The 8,849-nt window shown below is 45.4% G+C and overlaps 1 long non-coding RNA gene across 1 annotated transcript; it reads left to right on the forward strand.

Moving 5' to 3' along the window:
* The first annotated feature begins 1,578 nt into the window (after positions 1–1,578).
* LOC114484237 (uncharacterized) lies at positions 1,579–6,214 on the forward strand. The gene is made up of 3 exons (XR_003676896.1): positions 1,579–1,643; positions 3,439–5,683; positions 6,053–6,214. It is a non-coding gene; the product is annotated as an uncharacterized lncRNA (long non-coding RNA).
* The last annotated feature ends 2,635 nt before the right edge of the window (positions 6,215–8,849 follow it).

The raw sequence follows: 8,849 nt of genomic DNA on the forward strand, positions 1-8,849 counted from the left end.
AACGGGAGAGGCCACCACAACGAGAGGCCTGCGTACCGCAAAAAAAAAAAAAAAAAAAAAAGGAAATTAAATATATCAGCTAATAGATTAAGTTTAAAATGTTTAAAAAGGTTTAATCACCTATGTTTTTAATAGTAAATTATCTCAAATAACAAACAAAATCTCCTTTAATGAGATGGCTAAAATATGAGATTTATAAACAAGATCATGAGATTGAGAAATTGGAATTAAAAGTTTGCAGAAAAACTAGGGACCTCCCTGGTGGCACAGTGGTTAGGAACCAGCCGGCCAACGCAGGGGCCAAAGGTGCGAGCCCTGGTCCGGGAAGATCCCACATGCTACGGAGCAGCTAAACCCTTGCGTCACAACTACCGAGCCCGCGCGTCACATCTACCGAGCCCGCGCGTCACATCTACTGAAGTCCATGTGCTTAGATCCCGTGCTCTGCAACAAGAGAAGCCACCGCAATGAGAAGCCCGCGCACCTCAACAAAAAGCAGCCCCCGCTCTCCGCAACTAGAGAAAGCCCATGCGCAGCAACGAAGACCCAATGCAGCCAAAAATAAATAAATACATAAATAAATTTATTTTAAAAAAAGTGTAAGGAAAAATTAGAGTATGACTTTAATAAACTGAATTTTTTTAAGAACTATTAAATAATTTTTATACCATCCAGGATGTCACAAAACTCACATTAACACCAAGAAACAACTTCCCTACCTTGTACCCAAGCCAAAGAATGGTATTGAAAGGAAAAAAAATTAATCCTTGTTTGGTGTGTCAGAATTTCCTCATTAGGACAGGATGGTCATTTGGTATTTGTGTGTCATTTGGTATTCGTATGCACGCATTTTGATTTATCTTGTTTTTCTGTTAAGTGACTTCTAATACACTTTCCTTCACGTCAGACTAAATAGTTGAAGGACTCTTTTCATTGCTGAGTTCTCTGCAAAGCTACAAAATATGACCAGCAGACTGTAAGAAACTCACTCTTCATACCCTCAGCAGCAAAGAATATTTTAATTTTAAAATATTAATTATCGGGACTTCCCTGGAGGTCCACTGGTTAAGACTTCATCTTCCAGTGCAGGGGGCGCGGGTTCGACCCCTGTTTGGGGAGGATCCCACATGCCTCAGGGCCAAAAAACCAAAACATCCAATGGAAGCAATAATGTAACAAATTCAATAAAGACTTTAAAAATGGTTCACATCAAAAAATCTTGAAAAAAAGTATTAATTTTCCAGTTACCTTAATTTCCATTTCTTTGACTACTAGTAAAGGAAGTTTTTAAAAAAAAAAAAAAAGCTACGAAATGTGTAATCACAGCCCCCATGCTACCGCTTTGGGATGTGGCAGTCACACCAACGCCTCCCATCAGCATGACGTTACCCCGGGTTGACGCTGCACCCCGTCATCTTCCACCCACAGGGCCCGCGGCCAGGGCCACTGAACTGGCCTGGCTCACATCTCACTGCCTGCTTGCAGCTAAGGCAGCGAGAAAGCTCCTTTCCTCCCTGGCTCTCGGGAATGAGTGGCTGTGTTGGCAGCCCTCTGGGTCCAGATGATGCAGAAGTGCCACGGCCCTAGCTGATGGGCCAAAGCAGCAAAAACTCCAAGCTCTGGCTTATTTGCCCTCGAGAAAGGTCAGTTCACAGCCTGCGTTTTATATTCACCCACTGCAACATTTGAGCAACTGTCAGGGGAGAGCTAAACGCTGGTTGACTTTAAGCTTTGAAAAGAGGGGATTAATCCTAACAAATATGATGGGTGGGGGGCTTTGAAAATGACCGGGCCGCGTTAACAACGGCGTGTTTCTGCACACAGAGACACCGTCTTTATGGCTCTGCTAGGGCAGGGATAAACCACAGGCTCATAATATCTCCCTCCGAAGGGCTATGATAATCCTAGCTGTTGTCTGAGCTGAGCAGGTAACAGTGAAAATGGATGAAAAGTATATGTTTATGTCCTTTCTATTAAATTCAAAGCTATAAACGTGAAGGGCACTAAAGCTGATCATAGCACTGACAAATGCCTCCTTTTTGAAGAGCACCAAGAAGGTTAAAACAACAAAGCGAAAGGCAGCAACTCTTGGTCCTGGAATTTGTCATCCAGCCTTCTCCGTGCTTTGGCCCTTCCCTCCCCGCTGCATCTAATTTATTTGCAAAAATACACTTTGTGGGCAGAAGACTCTGCGAAATCAGATTTTCTTTTTTCCTTTCTGGGTTGGAAGTTTAGTCTTAAGGTGACCTCAGAGCAGTTCCGACAGCCTCACTCTGTCCCAAACTGCCACGTGCACGTAATCAATTAATTGTCTGTGCCCTCCAGCTTGGGGGAAATTCCCGTTTGCCCCTAAGAGCTCTGAGGTCAGTGTAGGATTTAGAAGTTCTCTGATACTCTCAGAGAAAGAAAACATCCAGAGCTGGGACTAGGGTGACGAACCTTGGGTGTAAAATTTAAGGGGGTGCCAAAACCCTCAATGATAAGGATAAATAATATTTTAATGCAATCCTTTTAAAAGAAATCAAAGCATCAACCTCTGGCCCTTGTGTTGGCCACCTGTTTTTGTAAATAAAGTTTTACTGGAAATCCGGGGCTGGGATTCGAGTAAGGCAAGGGAGGCATGGTGGGACAATTACAGGGTCACATCTTATGTTTGTTTTACAATTTTGATATTTTCTTATCATGCATTTTGATGTTCTAAAAAGATTACATTAAAGTCCTCTTTATATCTCGATTGCTGAGCTTTCTGGCACCCCTTAAATGTTATACTACAAGTGAGCCCCTTACACCCCTCACCCAAGTCCCAGCCCCCTAGAGCCCACATCCCAACTTTTCCAAAGTTCTGTTATAACTGATATTACCAAGCTGTTACTATTTACAGGCACTGCTTGAAGGCCTTTTTAAGTACATCTATTTGCTCATTGAATTCCCCATTGAGTGTGTAAACTACGACACAGAGAAGGCAAGCAACTTGCCCCTGGTCACACAGCTAGTAGAGGACCTGGGATTTGAACTCAGAGATTCCAGCTCTGCAGCTGGGCTCAGCCACCAGTTCACTCTTCCTCCCTGATTTTTTTTTTTCTTGTTCTGTTCCATTTCTAAATTTATTCTGTCCACTTTCTCGGCACACAGTGATTTCTTAATCCAATTTACTCAGCCTTTACGCTGGTAAGTTATCTCTACTGTCAGAAACAACTAAGTGCACTGCCTAAGAATGCAATAAAACTTGTTTTTCTAACCAGCTAGATTGGTTTACATGGTGAGATAAATATTGTGCTAAGAGCAACTCCAGGACATCTCAGGGAGAGAGTTGTGGTACCCGCTCGGGCTGGTTGGTAAGGCACCCAGCACCCCGTCCCGGGATGCTCAGGGAGCAATGGCACACAGAGGCGGCTCCTTTCCTTTGTGGAAACCCTGATATTCTCGTTTTTCCTGCAGGCACTGAAGCGTGGGATCTGGCTGCCCAGGGTCGCCCAGGTATCTGCTCTCTCCTTGAGTGGTTGCCACAGACACGCCTGTTCTTCCAATCCCTGGTGCTTTTTGGGAGAAGGAAGGTTGTCGGCAATGGGCCTAGCACAGTAATTACTAGTGGCGCCTTAGGAACAATTATGAGAAAACATCGTTATCATCCTCACCACTAACACTGATGGAGGCCTTAGTAGCTGGCAAAGCGGGTTCGCCGGGCTCTCCCCGTGCCCAGGGCTCTACCGGTGCTCCATCACTGAATAAGCTTCCAGGACAGCGTGGCTCAAAGCGCAGCGGACGACACCTCGCACCAGGATCTCCGGTGATGCTCAAATCAAGAGGCCCCGTTCTCAGATTAAAAATCAAAAAGCTCCCAACTTCCGGAAGTCCCCGTCCGCCCTCTCACCTTACCGTCTCTCTCCGTGTCCTGGCAGTGGTTCTGCAGGACCCAGTGACACTGCTTCGAGAGGCTCGGGGTCTCCGGCCCCACCACCGACAAGCTCTGGTCTCTGGACAGCTAACCCCCCGCCTTGGAGCGTTCTCCCACCCTGCCTCACTTAGTCGTTGGAGGACTAAGTGATGGCACTGATGGCTTTCCACCCCCTATTCCGGGCTGACACCCAACATTTGAATGTGGCTGCAGGAAACAAAGTTACCACGGGGCTGGCTGACCTCATGTGAAATTCACGCCCACAAATCCCAGGTGCGCGCGGAGAATTTCCAGGCCAACCCAACCTCTCTGGTAAGCTTACTTCCCCGGTTTCTCAACGACTCTTTCACGTCTTCTGTTTCCTCAAACCCCCTTGCTTCCCTTCTCTGCCCTCTCCCAGCCAATGCCCTAGGTCGATACTTCAGGAACAAAGGGGAAGCAGTGAGACAAGAACTCCACCGAGACGTCCACGGCCTGACCTGCAGGCAGATGCCCCTCTCTGCTTAAAATTTCTGTTCTCATCAGGAAAATGTCATTATTCCTTAAAATTAACTGTCCTCTGGATCTTCCCCTTCCTGAGAGCTTAGAGCCGCTCTTTCCCGTGTCATCATTATTTCCCTGCCACTGGATCATTAAAAAAAAAAAAAAAAAAAGAGCATCTCCCATGTTAAATTAAAAAAAAAAAAAAAATCCTCCTGCTTAATCCCAGGACCCCCTGCAAACATCACAGCATCTCTCCGTTTCCCTTCCCATCAGTGATGCGTCTAACTCTATATCCTCCTGCTGTTTCTACTTCCTCAAAGCCTGTTTCCTTCATCACTGACTCCAGCTGGACGCCCACCCCCACAAGTGTAACTAAGTCCCCAGCGTCACAGGGGCCCCTCGTGCTAACCAGGGCAGGGAGCACATTTCTGACCTCATCTTCCTGCGGTTCCCCAGCACCTTGCAGCGTATCCAATCGTGCGGCCCTTTACACCCTCTCTTGACGTCCAGCCCGCCCTGATCCTCCGTCTGTCCTACCTGACAGCTGCTGCTCCGTGCTTTAACGTCACCCCGCCCCCTGGGCTCCCAATCTGACTGCCTGCACCACCCACAGTCTGGCAGCAGAAAACCTTCTGGGTTCTACCATACGGTCCTAGTTCATTTCATCTAGTTCCTTGGCTTTAGATATCATTCATGTGCCAATGGCTCCCAGACTTTTCCCTGGTCCCTGCTGCAGACACTTACCTCACATCCCTCCTTGTGCACAGAAGACTCCACGTCACACCACACCTTGGAGTGACGAGGAGGCTCGATGTCCTGCTCTCCATGGCGCTCACGTGCCCGTGTTCACTCGGTAAAACTTCATCCTTGATGACGGTCGTGTTTCTCTGGCTGAAATAAAAAGCATTTTCCTTTTAAATTAACATTCTGGAACCACGCTCTCAGTTGCTCTTTTCCATAAACTTGCTCCCTAGACGCCCCCCGAGGAAGGCCCAAATCCCAACGTTATCCTTGGTGATTCTCTTCCCACACCCAGCTCACCGGCACACCCTGCCTTCTCTGCTGCCAAAACAAAGCCCCTCTCGGCCCTCTCCCCACCACCTGGTCAAGCCATCAGCGCCTCTCCCTGAGTTCCTGGAAGTTCCCCCACGGGTTCTGTGGATCCCGTACCGCCTCCTTTCTTCCATCCTGCCCCAGAAGGAGCATCCAGAGTGAGCTGACAAGAGCTGCAGTCAGACCCTGCTGCTTCCCTACTCTCCCCTTACAGAAACGAAAACCGGCCAACGGCCTCCCGTGGCATTTAGGGTAAGATTCTGACGCCTCCCCCAGCCTAGACGATTGCTCGACCTCATCCCACCCAGACTCCCAACCTCTCCTCAGCCACCCTCCCCGTCACGCACGGAGCCCCGACCGTCGATCCTTCTTTACGCTTCTTGGTGACACCCGTTTCCACCTGCAGCATTTCCTCCAGCTACTCCCGATGTCCCTGCCGCCCTTTCCCTTGGCCTTGGCAAAGCTGGCTCCCTCTGGGCACTCACAGCTCAGTTGAAATGTCCTGATTCCAACCACCCGATCTAAACTAGTTCCCTCGTAACTTTCCAGCACTCATCTCTTTTACTTTCCACCCAGTACTGAAGACCACCTGACAACGCTGACTTTGCTTATTTTTTATAGCCTGTTTCCTGCCGCCATCAAGAATACCAGTTCCCCCTAAACACAGATGTCTGTTGGCGGGTGCATCCCCACCCAACCCAATTTAAAACACTTCCTGGCCATATGGTAGGTGCTCAATACATATATGTTGAAAGAAACAAATGTGCACAGCACGCAATGCATAGACCCTAGCCCAGAAAAAATATATATATAACATGTAAATGTGCGTGTGTGTGTGTGTGTGTGTGTGTGACTTCCACTTTCCATCACACTGCTTAAAGACGTACGGACCTTATGATAAGGTAGCAGAAAGAACTGAGACTCCTAGAAAGCTTTCACTGATTGAACACACGCAATTGTTCCTGCTTCCTCCCAAAAATCTCAATAAATACTATAAAGGTACAAACTCACAAAGATGAACAGAATAGGAGATAAGACGCCAAGAGTTGAAAGACATCAGAAAAATTGTTCTGAACACAGAACGCTGGGCCCTAAGTGTGCATAGGTTGGGGGTGGGCGCGGAAAAAAAACAACGATGTCACCTTGTAATGCTGAACCGTCCACAGAAAGACTCGGGAATCAGAGGCACCCGGTATCTCTAAAGGGAGGGGAGACCGATAAGGGTAAAACAAGAATTAGCTCAACGCCCAGGAAAGGAATATTTAAACCACCAGGGCATCTCCCCTAACACCACATGGCTAGCTCAGGACCCATCCTGACCCCAAGAGTTGGGGGGATTTTTATATCTGGAGATATCAGACCAGACATGTTTTCCAAACATGAAAACTCAAGGCACAGTGAAGACGCAAGTGAGGCATCAAACTGAAAATGGGGATGCGGTAAAAGTCTGCACACCCGTAGCGCGAGCCTCGACCCTTCGGTTCACTGTGACTTCGACAATCATCCTGGGAGCAGAGCTCAGACAGGAGGAGGCAAGAGATGAAAGAGCCTAGCTTGCAAAACTGACTGATCTGAGAGAAAAATACCTCCAGATACTGACATTTGAGGAGTCTCGTGATAAAATGGCAGGACTGCACCTGCTTACCTTACAGTGAAGCCATCAGTCTCCTCCCACCAAACATACCCGCTCCAAACAGAAATGCACGCGCACACACACCCCAGATACACGTACGCCACACAAACACAAACACATACTCCACCCCACGCACATATCCCAAAGGCATATATACACATACCCCAAACACACATACACAAATATACACCCCGAAGACGTATATACATACATGCCCCACACACAAATCCATATAGCAAACACACTTACATGCATATCACATACACACAAACCACAAATACCAAACACTACACAACTATCTCAGACACGTACACATACTTAAAACATATATACACACATACCCTGAACCTACACACTTAACTTTCCAGCAACTTTTTCCCTGATTCTTATAATATGACTGGGAAAAGACAACCAGATGCTTAAATCAATCTTCTAAAATGAAAGAGCAAAACCCAAAAAAACAAAAATTAGACTGGGGTGAGTCTGGGCAGGGAGGAGAATCCAGAATTTTTAAAAAAAGATAGTACAGGGAACAGAATAAAAGTTCCAAATAGCATAATAGCAATACTGAGAGAGACTAAAAGATACTACATCCATGAAACAAAACCAGATTTCTATAAAAGGAAACATTCTGAAAGTAACAAAGACGATCTAGAAATTTAAAATATGATACTGGAAAAAATCCGTTCAAGACATGGTAGAAATAGTTGGGGAAAATAATCTCCCGGAAAGTATAACAAAAAGACAAATACAAGGAAAGTAGAACAGATAAAATTAAAGGCTCAATCCAAAGAGTCCAAAATGGAAGGCTTGAAAGTGGTAAACAGGGAAAATAAAGGAAAGTAATCCATCAATGATGTAAAACAAGAAAATGTGCCAGAGCAGCAGGAAATAAATTTCTAGGATTAAATGGCCCAGAGGATGCACAGCACAAGCCATTGGCTAAAAGTCCACTGTAATCGTTAGAACATTTCAGAACACTGTGAAAAACGAGCTAAGAACTTCCTGAGAGGCAAATATATATAGCATATCACCTACAAAAGATCAGGAATGAGCATTCGACTTCTCAACATTAAACCTGAAAACTAGAAGGCAATAGAGCAAGGCCTCAAATACCCTGAGAAATAATTGTATCCAAGCCAGAATTACATACCCAAATAAAGTATTACTCAAATGTAATAATAAAATGTCTTTACATTTTTCGACATGTACTTAATTTTTTTTTCTGGCATTCTATGTATCCTTTCTCAGCAAGTTACTAGGGGATTTGTGCCAGATAAATGAGTGAGTAAACCAAGGATAATTTCCAAGAGATACAGGAAAGAGAATACCTATCACAAGAGGAAAGAAAACTCCCTGTTGGTAAAAGGAAATCCCTGGAAGATGATGGTACAGCTGGCCTACAGGATAACCAGCTCAGGTTGGTACAGAAGGAATGCCTCTCAGGAAAGGAAACTATATCTTATCTGAGGTGCTGGTCTATCCTGAGAAGAGCCTTATAGTTTTATCAGAATATTTGAGGGAAAAAAATGAGAGACAAGTACACAGAGAATTAAGCAAATTCAAATAAATAATCAAAGCAATTATTAACTCCAGGAAAAACAAAAGTCTGCACAGGAAAGGAAAAATTAACTATATAGTATACTCCATGGCTCAGTAGTGAACGATATTTATATAATAAAAATAATATGACTACACAATACTAATTTGACCAAAGCTTACAATATAACAATAATGGAAGAATGTGGAGAGGGGAAAATGTATGTGGGTTTGTGTCTCTGTGGG

Source organism: Physeter macrocephalus, chromosome 18 (genome assembly GCF_002837175.3).
Source record: "Physeter macrocephalus isolate SW-GA chromosome 18, ASM283717v5, whole genome shotgun sequence".
NCBI classification, from domain to species: Eukaryota; Metazoa; Chordata; class Mammalia; order Artiodactyla; family Physeteridae; genus Physeter; species Physeter macrocephalus.